The sequence below is a fragment of the Pseudophryne corroboree genome, unplaced genomic scaffold (assembly GCF_028390025.1).
Source record: "Pseudophryne corroboree isolate aPseCor3 unplaced genomic scaffold, aPseCor3.hap2 scaffold_699, whole genome shotgun sequence".
In the NCBI taxonomy this organism is placed as follows: domain Eukaryota; kingdom Metazoa; phylum Chordata; class Amphibia; order Anura; family Myobatrachidae; genus Pseudophryne; species Pseudophryne corroboree.
The window spans coordinates 181,464-193,250 of record NW_026970283.1 but is presented as its reverse complement, the minus strand read 5'-3'; the positions used below and the strand labels follow the sequence as shown (position 1 = coordinate 193,250).

General features: G+C 34.4%; 1 non-coding gene across 1 annotated transcript; it reads left to right on the top strand.

Moving 5' to 3' along the window:
- Positions 1-6,745: 6,745 nt before the first annotated feature.
- On the top strand, positions 6,746-6,819 carry TRNAN-GUU (transfer RNA asparagine (anticodon GUU)). Its single transcript has one exon. It is a non-coding gene; the product is annotated as a tRNA-Asn (tRNA).
- Positions 6,820-11,787: the final 4,968 nt, after the last annotated feature.

Genomic DNA, 11,787 nt, shown 5'->3' with positions numbered 1-11,787 from the left:
TTGCTGGCAGAAAAATCCAATCGAGTGATTAAACAGCTCTTCATTTTCTGGCTTTATTTTTATGCTAACAAATTTGTTCTCTGAAAAGTGTCCACAAAGCCAAGTCTCTGATTAACACCTTTGTAAGGATGGTTTTTCACCTATTACTAAATTAAACTTGCTTCATTGGAAAGGCAGCAAGATGCATCCTCATTTCAATGTCTACTGAAATAATACAAGTTGACACCAGGAAACATTAACGCCACTGCATCCTTGCTGCTTTCTCATGTGGAAGTCTGTTTAATGTGAAAACAAGGTGATATCTAATTAGCACACAGGTAAGGAATTAAGAAAATCTTTATTTAAGGGTGAAGATGTTTCTCACAAAATTGTTGACCCAATGCATCATTGAAATTCAAGCTGGAAAGATGATTTTAATATATCACTTGTACATTTTGTATTGCTCTTCTGGTGACAATGTAGTTTGTTTTTGTCAATTACCATTTTAATAATAGGGTAAAGAAAATGAAGTGGATTTTTGAAAGAAAACAATACTGTCAATATACTATTAAAACAAATTAAAATGGTAAAAGTTATTGTACTTTAAGTAAAAATAAAAGAGACAAAATATCAATCCGAGTTTTGGATTACTTTAATTAACAAAAAAAAATGCATATAGCAGAGGATAGTTTCAATCTGCCTACCTCTGGGTTATGGGCCCAGCATGCTTCCATTGCAGTACTCTGCTGCACATGTAAGTGCAAGAGATCCTGAAGCACTCACTCATCATGGGAAAGTACCAATGTGTTTCTTCGTTGGTTGATGGAAGAAACATCTTACAAAAACTCTCCAGATAATTGACATTTTAAAGTTTTTCTAGGAAACGTTTTAGATGAATGCTTATTAGCCTTTGTCAGTATGAACTTTTGCAAAGTGTCTCTGTGGCGCAATCAGTTAGTATGTACGGCTATTAACCAAAAGGTTGGTGGTTCAATCCCACCAATTGACCTTGTTATCAGATTTTGGTGATATTTAAGTAGACAAGTCAAATTTCATACCCCCTGTTATGGTGTAGGGTACCTGGCCTTCTCTGATGTAATCAGAGTTAGATTTGATTCAGTGATTTTATAAAAACATCTAGGAAGCACAATTTAGCAGTGGGTTGCAGAGAAAAAGAAATATGCTGGCAAAAAAATCAAATTGCGTGATTAAACAGCTCTTCATTTTCTGGCTTTATTTTTATGCTAACAAATTTGTTCTCTGAAAAGTGTCCACAAAGCCAAGTCTCTGATTAACACCTTTGTAGGGATGGTTTTTCACCTATTACTAAATTAAACTTGCTTCATTGGAAAGGCAGCAAGATGCATCCTCATTTCAATGTCTACTGAAATAATACAAGTTGACACCAGGAAACATTAACGCCACTGCATCCTTGCTGCTTTCTCATGTGGAAGTCTGTTTAATGTGAAAACAAGGTGATATCTAATTAGCACACAGGTAAGAAATTCCGAAAATCTTTATTTAAGGGTGAAGATGTTTCTCACAAAATTGTTGCCCCAATGCATCTTTGAAATTCAAGCTGGAAAGATGATTTTAATATATCACTTGTACATTTTGTATTGCTCTTCTGGTGACAATGTAGTTTTTTTTGTCAATTACCATTTTAATAATAGGGTAAAGAAAATTAAGCGGATTTTTGAAAGAAAACTATACTGTCAATATACTATTAAAACAAATTAAAATGGTAAAAGTTATTGTACTTTAAGTAAAAATAAAAGAGCAAAAATATCAATCCCAGTTTTGATTACTTAAATTAACAAAAAAAAATGCATATAACAAAGGATAGTTTCAATCTGCCTACCTCTGGGTTATGGGTCCAGCATGCTTCCATTGCAGTACTCTGCTGCACATGTAAGTGCAAGAGATCCTGAAGCACTCACTCATCATGGGAAAGTACCAATGTGTTTATTCATTGGTTGATGGAAGAAACATCTTACAAAAACTCTCCAGATTATTGATTTTTTAATGTTTTTCTAGGAAACGTTCTAGATGTATGCTTATTAGCCTTTGTCAGTATGTACTGTTTGCAAAGTGTCTCTGTGGCGCAATCGGTTAGTGTGTTCGGCTATTAACCAAAAGGTTGGTGGTTCAATCCCACCCAGGGACGTAATTAACCTTGTGATCAGATTTTGGTGATATTTAAGTAGACAAGTCAAAATTTCAAACCTCCTCTTATGGTGTAGGGTACATGGCCTTCTCTGATGTAATCAGAGTTAGATTTGATTCAGTGATTTTATAAAAAACAGCTAGGAAGCACAATTTAGCAGTGGGTTGCAGAGAAAAAAAATATGCTGGCAGAAAAATCCAATCGAGTGATTAAACAGCTCTTCATTTTCTGGCTTTATTTTTATGCTAACAAATTTGTTCTCTGAAAAGTGTCCACAAAGCCAAGTCTCTGATTAACACCTTTGTAAGGATGGTTTTTCACCTATTACTAAATTAAACTTGCTTCATTGGAAAGGCAGCAAGATGCATCCTCATTTCAATGTCTACTGAAATAATACAAGTTGACACCAGGAAACATTAACGCCACTGCATCCTTGCTGCTTTCTCATGTGGAAGTCTGTTTAATGTGAAAACAAGGTGATATCTAATTAGCACACAGGTAAGGAATTAAGAAAATCTTTATTTAAGGGTGAAGATGTTTCTCACAAAATTGTTGACCCAATGCATCATTGAAATTCAAGCTGGAAAGATGATTTTAATATATCACTTGTACATTTTGTATTGCTCTTCTGGTGACAATGTAGTTTGTTTTTGTCAATTACCATTTTAATAATAGGGTAAAGAAAATTAAGTGGATTTTTGAAAGAAAACAATACTGTCAATATACTATTAAAACAAATTAAAATGGTAAAAGTTATTGTACTTTAAGTAAAAATAAAAGAGACAAAATATCAATCCCAGTTTTGGATTACTTTAATTAACAAAAAAAAAAATGCATATAGCAGAGGATAGTTTCAATCTGCCTACCTCTGGGTTATGGGCCCAGCATGCTTCCATTGCAGTACTCTGCTGCACATGTAAGTTCAAGAGATCCTGAAGCACTCACTCATCATGGGAAAGTACCAATGTGTTTCTTCGTTGGTTGATGGAAGAAACATCTTACAAAAACTCTCCAGATTATTGACTTTTTAAAGTTTTGCTAGGAAACGTTTTAGATGAATGCTTATTAGCCTTTGTCAGTATGGAAATTTGCAAAGTGTCTCTGTGGCGCAATCAGTTAGTATGTACGGCTTTTAACCAAAAGGTTGGTGGTTTAATCCCACCTAGGGACCTAATTGACCTTGTTATCAGATTTTGGTGATCTTTAAGTAGACAAGTCAAAATTTCAAACCCCCTGTTAAGGTGTAGGGTACTTGGCCTTCTCTGATGTAATCAGAGTTAGATTTGATTCAGTGATTTTATAAAAACAGCTAGGAAGCACAATTTAGCAGTGGGTTGCAGAGAAAAAAAATATGCTGGCAGAAAAATCCAATTGAGTGATTAAACAGCTCTTTATTTTCTGGCTTTATTTTTATGCTAACAAATTTGTTCTCTGAAAAGTGTCCACAAAGCCAAGTCTCTGATTAACACCTTTGTAAGGATGGTTTTTCACCTATTACTAAATTAAACTTGCTTCATTGGAAAGGCAGCAAGATGCATCCTCATTTCAATGTCTACTGAAATAATACAGGTTGACACCAGGAAACATTAACGCCACTGCATCCTTGCTGCTTTCTCATGTAAAAGTCTGTTTAATATGAAAACAAGGTGATATCTAATTAGCACACAGGTAAGGAATTAAGAAAATCTTTATTTAAGGGTGAAGATGTTTCTCACAAAATCGTTGCCCCAATGCATCATTGAAATTTAAGCTGGAAAGATGATTTTAATATATCACTTGTACATTTTGTATTGCTCTTCTGGTGACAATGTAGTTTGTTTTTGTCAATTACCATTTTAATAATAGGGTAAAGAAAATGAAGTGGATTTTTGAAAGAAAACAATACTGTCAATATACTATTAAAACAAATTAAAATGGTAAAAGTTATTGTACTTTAAGTAAAAATAAAAGAGCCAAAATATCAATCCCAGTTTTGGATTACTTTAATTAACAAAAAAAAATGCATATAGCAGAGGATAGTTTCAATCTGCCTACCTCTGGGTTATGGGCCCAGCATGCTTCCATTGCAGTACTCTGCTGCACATGTAAGTGCAAGAGATCCTGAAGCACTCACTCATCATGGGAAAGTACCAATGTGTTTCTTCGTTGGTTGATGGAAGAAACATCTTACAAAAACTCTCCAGATTATTGACTTTTTAAAGTTTTTCTAGGAAACGTTTTAGATGAATGCTTATTAGCCTTTGTCAGTATGAACTTTTGCAAAGTGTCTCTGTGGCGCAATCAGTTAGTATGTACGGCTATTAACCAAAAGGTTGGTGGTTCAATCCCACCCAGGGACCTAATTGACCTTGTTATCAGATTTTGGTGATCTTTAAGTAGACAAGTCAAATTTCATACCCCCTGTTATGGTGTAGGGTACCTGGCCTTCTCTGATGTAATCAGAGTTAGATTTGATTCAGTGATTTTATAAAAACATCTAGGAAGCACAATTTAGCAGTGGGTTGCAGAGAAAAAGAAATATGCTGGCAAAAAAATCTAATTGCGTGATTAAACAGCTCTTCATTTTCTGGCTTTATTTTTATGCTAACAAATTTGTTCTCTGAAAAGTGTCCACAAAGCCAAGTCTCTGATTAACACCTTTGTAGGGATGGTTTTTCACCTATTACTAAATTAAACTTGCTTCATTGGAAAGGCAGCAAGATGCATCCTCATTTCAATGTCTACTGAAATAATACAGGTTGACACCAGGAAACATTAACGCCACTGCATCCTTGCTGCTTTCTCATGTGGAAGTCTGTTTAATGTGAAAACAAGGTGATATCTAATTAGCACACAGGTAAGAAATTACGAAAATCTTTATTTAAGGGTGAATATGTTTCTCACAAAATTGTTGCCCCAATGCATCATTGAAATTCAAGCTGGAAAGATGATTTTAATATATCACTTGTACATTTTGTATTGCTCTTCTGGTGACAATGTAGTTTTTTTTGTCAATTACCATTTTAATAATAGGGTAAAGAAAATTAAGTGGATTTTTGAAAGAAAACTATACTGTCAATATACTATTAAAACAAATTAAAATGGTAAAAGTTATTGTACTTTAAGTAAAAATAAAAGAGCAAAAATATCAATCCCAGTTTTGATTACTTAAATTAACAAAAAAAAATGCATATAGCAAAGGATAGTTTCAATCTGCCTACCTCTGGGTTATGGGTCCAGCATGCTTCCATTGCAGTACTCTGCTGCACATGTAAGTGCAAGAGATCCTGAAGCACTCCCTCATCATGGGAAAGTACCAATGTGTTTATTCATTGGTTGATGGAAGAAACATCTTACAAAAACTCTCCAGATTATTGATTTTTTAATATTTTTCTAGGAAACGTTCTAGATGTATGCTTATTAGCCTTTGTTAGTATGTACTGTTTGCAAAGTGTCTTGGTGGCGCAATCGGTTAGTGTGTTCGGCTATTAACCAAAAGGTCGGTGGTTCAATCCCACCCAGGGACGTAATTGACCTTGTGATCAGATTTTGGTGATATTTAAGTAGACAAGTCAAAATTTCAAACCCCCTCTTATTGTGTAGGGTACCTGGCCTTCTCTGATGTAATCAGAGTTAGATTTGATTCAGTGATTTTATAAAAAACAGCTAGGAAGCACAATTTAGCAGTGGGTTGCAGAGAAAAAAAATATGCTGGCAGAAAAATCCAATTGAGTGATTAAACAGCTCTTCATTTTCTGGAATTTATTTTTATGCTAACAAATTTGTTCTCTGAAAAGTGTCCACAAAGCCAAGTCTCTGATTAACACCTTTGTAAGGATGGTTTTTCACCTATTACTAAATTAAACTTGCTTCATTGGAAAGGCAGCAAGATGCATCCTCATTTCAATGTCTACTGAAATAATACAGGTTGACACCAGGAAACATTAACGCCACTGCATCTTTGCTGCTTTCTCACATGGAAGTCTGTTTAATGTGAAAACAAGGTGATATCTAATTAGCACACAGGTAAGGAATTACGAAAATCTTTATTTAAGGGTGAAGATGTTTCTCACAAAATTGTTGCCCCAATGCATCATTGAAATTCAAGCTGGAAAGATGATTTTAATATATCACTTGTACATTTTGTATTGCTCTTCTGGTGACAATGTAGTTTTTTTGTCAATTACCATTTTAATAACAGGGTAAAGAAAATTAAGTGGATTTTTGAAAGAAAACTATACTGTCAATATACTATTAAAACAAATTAAAATGGTAAAAGTTATTGTACTTTAAGTAAAAATAAAAGAGCAAAAATATCAATCCCAGTTTTGATTACTTAAATTAACAAAAAAAATGCATATAGCAAAGGATAGTTTCAATCTGCCTACCTCTGGGTTATGGGTCCAGCATGCTTCCATTGCAGTACTCTGCTGCCCATGTAAGTGCAAGAGATCCTGAAGCACTCACTCATCATGGGAAAGTACCAATGTGTTTATTCGTTGGTTGATGGAAGAAACATCTTACAAAAACTCTCCAGATTATTGATTTTTTAATGTTTTTCTAGGAAACGTTCTAGATGTATGCTTATTAGCCTTTGTCAGTATGTACTTTTTGCAAAGTGTCTCTGTGGCGCAATCGGTTAGTGTGTTTGGCTGTTAACCAAAAGGTTGGTGGTTCAATCCCACCCAGGGACGTAATTAACCTTGTGATCAGATTTCGGTGATATTTAAGTAGACAAGTCAAAATTTCAAACCTCCTCTTATGGTGTAGGGTACATGGCCTTCTCTGATGTAATCAGAGTTAGATTTGATTCAGTGATTTTATAAAAAACAGCTAGGAAGCACAATTTAGCAGTGGGTTGCAGAGAAAAAAAATATGCTGGCAGAAAAATCCAATCGAGTGATTAAACAGCTCTTCATTTTCTGGCTTTATTTTTATGCTAACAAATTTGTTCTCTGAAAAGTGTCCACAAAGCCAAGTCTCTGATTAACACCTTTGTAAGGATGGTTTTTCACCTATTACTAAATTAAACTTGCTTCATTGGAAAGGCAGCAAGATGCATCCTCATTTCAATGTCTACTGAAATAATACAAGTTGACACCAGGAAACATTAACGCCACTGCATCCTTGCTGCTTTCTCATGTGGAAGTCTGTTTAATGTGAAAACAAGGTGATATCTAATTAGCACACAGGTAAGGAATTAAGAAAATCTTTATTTAAGGGTGAAGATGTTTCTCACAAAATTGTTGACCCAATGCATCATTGAAATTCAAGCTGGAAAGATGATTTTAATATATCACTTGTACATTTTGTATTGCTCTTCTGGTGACAATGTAGTTTGTTTTTGTCAATTACCATTTTAATAATAGGGTAAAGAAAATGAAGTGGATTTTTGAAAGAAAACAATACTGTCAATATACTATTAAAACAAATTAAAATGGTAAAAGTTATTGTACTTTAAGTAAAAATAAAAGAGACAAAATATCAATCCCAGTTTTGGATTACTTTAATTAACAAAAAAAAATGCATATAGCAGAGGATAGTTTCAATCTGCCTACCTCTGGGTTATGGGCCCAGCATGCTTCCATTGCAGTACTCTGCTGCACATGTAAGTGCAAGAGATCCTGAAGCACTCACTCATCATGGGAAAGTACCAATGTGTTTCTTCGTTGGTTGATGGAAGAAACATCTTACAAAAACTCTCCAGATTATTGACTTTTTAAAGTTTTTCTAGGAAACGTTTTAGATGAATGCTTATTAGCCTTTGTCAGTATGAACTTTTGCAAAGTGTCTCTGTGGCGCAATCAGTTAGTATGTACGGCTATTAACCAAAAGGTTGTTGGTTCAATCCCACCCAGGGACCTAATTGACCTTGTTATCAGATTTTGGTGATCTTTAAGTAGACAAGTCAAATTTCATACCCCCTGTTATGGTGTAGGGTACCTGGCCTTCTCTGATGTAATCAGAGTTAGATTTGATTCAGTGATTTTATAAAAACATCTAGGAAGCACAATTTAGCAGTGGGTTGCAGAGAAAAAGAAATATGCTGGCAAAAAAATCAAATTGCGTGATTAAACAGCTCTTCATTTTCTGGCTTTATTTTTATGCTAACAAATTTGTTCTCTGAAAAGTGTCCACAAAGCCAAGTCTCTGATTAACACCTTTGTAGGGATGGTTTTTCACCTATTACTAAATTAAACTTGCTTCATTGGAAAGGCAGCAAGATGCATCCTCATTTCAATGTCTACTGAAATAATACAGGTTGACACCAGGAAACATTAACGCCACTGCATCCTTGCTGCTTTCTCATGTGGAAGTCTGTTTAATGTGAAAACAAGGTGATATCTAATTAGCACACAGGTAAGAAATTACGAAAATCTTTATTTAAGGGTGAAGATGTTTCTCACAAAATTGTTGCCCCAATGCATCATTGAAATTCAAGCTGGAAAGATGATTTTAATATATCACTTGTACATTTTGTATTGCTCTTCTGGTGACAATGTAGTTTTTTTTGTCAATTACCATTTTAATAATAGGGTAAAGAAAATTAAGTGGATTTTTGAAAGAAAACTATACTGTCAATATACTATTAAAACAAATTAAAATGGTAAAAGTTATTGTACTTTAAGTAAAAATAAAAGAGCAAAAATATCAATCCCAGTTTTGATTACTTAAATTAACCCAAAAAAATGCATATAGCAAAGGATAGTTTCAATCTGCCTACCTCTGGGTTATGGGTCCAGCATGCTTCCATTGCAGTACTCTGCTGCACATGTAAGTGCAAGAGATCCTGAAGCACTCCCTCATCATGGGAAAGTACCAATGTGTTTATTCATTGGTTGATGGAAGAAACATCTTACAAAAACTCTCCAGATTATTGATTTTTTAATATTTTTCTAGGAAACGTTCTAGATGTATGCTTATTAGCCTTTGTCAGTATGTACTGTTTGCAAAGTGTCTCGGTGGCGCAATCGGTTAGTGTGTTCGGCTATTAACCAAAAGGTTGGTGGTTCAATCCCACCCAGGGACGTAATTGACCTTGTGATCAGATTTTGGTGATATTTAAGTAGACAAGTCAAAATTTCAAACCCCCTCTTATTGTGTAGGGTACCTGGCCTTCTCTGATGTAATCAGAGTTAGATTTGATTCAGTGATTTTATAAAAAACAGCTAGGAAGCACAATTTAGCAGTGGGTTGCAGAGAAAAAAAATATGCTGGCAGAAAAATCCAATTGAGTGATTAAACAGCTCTTCATTTTCTGGAATTTATTTTTATGCTAACAAATTTGTTCTCTGAAAAGTGTCCACAAAGCCAAGTCTCTGATTAACACCTTTGTAAGGATGGTTTTTCACCTATTACTAAATTAAACTTGCTTCATTGGAAAGGCAGCAAGATGCATCCTCATTTCAATGTCTACTGAAATAATACAGGTTGACACCAGGAAACATTAACGCCACTGCATCTTTGCTGCTTTCTCACATGGAAGTCTGTTTAATGTGAAAACAAGGTGATATCTAATTAGCACACAGGTAAGGAATTACGAAAATCTTTATTTAAGGGTGAAGATGTTTCTCACAAAATTGTTGCCCCAATGCATCATTGAAATTCAAGCTGGAAAGATGATTTTAATATATCACTTGTACATTTTGTATTGCTCTTCTGGTGACAATGTAGTTTTTTTGTCAATTACCATTTTAATAACAGGGTAAAGAAAATTAAGTGGATTTTTGAAAGAAAACTATACTGTCAATATACTATTAAAACAAATTAAAATGGTAAAAGTTATTGTACTTTAAGTAAAAATAAAAGAGCAAAAATATCAATCCCAGTTTTGATTACTTAAATTAACAAAAAAAATGCATATAGCAAAGGATAGTTTCAATCTGCCTACCTCTGGGTTATGGGTCCAGCATGCTTCCATTGCAGTACTCTGCTGCCCATGTAAGTGCAAGAGATCCTGAAGCACTCACTCATCATGGGAAAGTACCAATGTGTTTATTCGTTGGTTGATGGAAGAAACATCTTACAAAAACTCTCCAGATTATTGATTTTTTAATGTTTTTCTAGGAAACGTTCTAGATGTATGCTTATTAGCCTTTGTCAGTATGTACTTTTTGCAAAGTGTCTCTGTGGCGCAATCGGTTAGTGTGTTTGGCTGTTAACCAAAAGGTTGGTGGTTCAATCCCACCCAGGGATGTAATTAACCTTGTGATCAGATTTTGGTGATATTTAAGTAGACAAGTCAAAATTTCAAACCTCCTCTTATGGTGTAGGGTACATGGCCTTCTCTGATGTAATCAGAGTTAGATTTGATTCAGTGATTTTATAAAAAACAGCTAGGAAGCACAATTTAGCAGTGGGTTGCAGAGAAAAAAAATTTGCTGGCAGAAAAATCCAATCGAGTGATTAAACAGCTCTTCATTTTCTGGCTTTATTTTTATGCTAACAAATTTGTTCTCTGAAAAGTGTCCACAAAGCCAAGTCTCTGATTAACACCTTTGTAAGGATGGTTTTTCACCTATTACTAAATTAAACTTGCTTCATTGGAAAGGCAGCAAGATGCATCCTCATTTCAATGTCTACTGAAATAATACAAGTTGACACCAGGAAACATTAACGCCACTGCATCCTTGCTGCTTTCTCATGTGGAAGTCTGTTTAATGTGAAAACAAGGTGATATCTAATTAGCACACAGGTAAGGAATTAAGAAAATCTTTATTTAAGGGTGAAGATGTTTCTCACAAAATTGTTGACCCAATGCATCATTGAAATTCAAGCTGGAAAGATGATTTTAATATATCACTTGTACATTTTGTATTGCTCTTCTGGTGACAATGTAGTTTGTTTTTGTCAATTACCATTTTAATAATAGGGTAAAGAAAATGAAGTGGATTTTTGAAAGAAAACAATACTGTCAATATACTATTAAAACAAATTAAAATGGTAAAAGTTATTGTACTTTAAGTAAAAATAAAAGAGACAAAATATCAATCCGAGTTTTGGATTACTTTAATTAACAAAAAAAAATGCATATAGCAGAGGATAGTTTCAATCTGCCTACCTCTGGGTTATGGGCCCAGCATGCTTCCATTGCAGTACTCTGCTGCACATGTAAGTGCAAGAGATCCTGAAGCACTCACTCATCATGGGAAAGTACCAATGTGTTTCTTCGTTGGTTGATGGAAGAAACATCTTACAAAAACTCTCCAGATAATTGACATTTTAAAGTTTTTCTAGGAAACGTTTTAGATGAATGCTTATTAGCCTTTGTCAGTATGAACTTTTGCAAAGTGTCTCTGTGGCGCAATCAGTTAGTATGTACGGCTATTAACCAAAAGGTTGGTGGTTCAATCCCACCAATTGACCTTGTTATCAGATTTTGGTGATATTTAAGTAGACAAGTCAAATTTCATACCCCCTGTTATGGTGTAGGGTACCTGGCCTTCTCTGATGTAATCAGAGTTAGATTTGATTCAGTGATTTTATAAAAACATCTAGGAAGCACAATTTAGCAGTGGGTTGCAGAGAAAAAGAAATATGCTGGCAAAAAAATCAAATTGCGTGATTAAACAGCTCTTCATTTTCTGGCTTTATTTTTATGCTAACAAATTTGTTCTCTGAAAAGTGTCCACAAAGCCAAGTCTCTGATTAACACCTTTGTA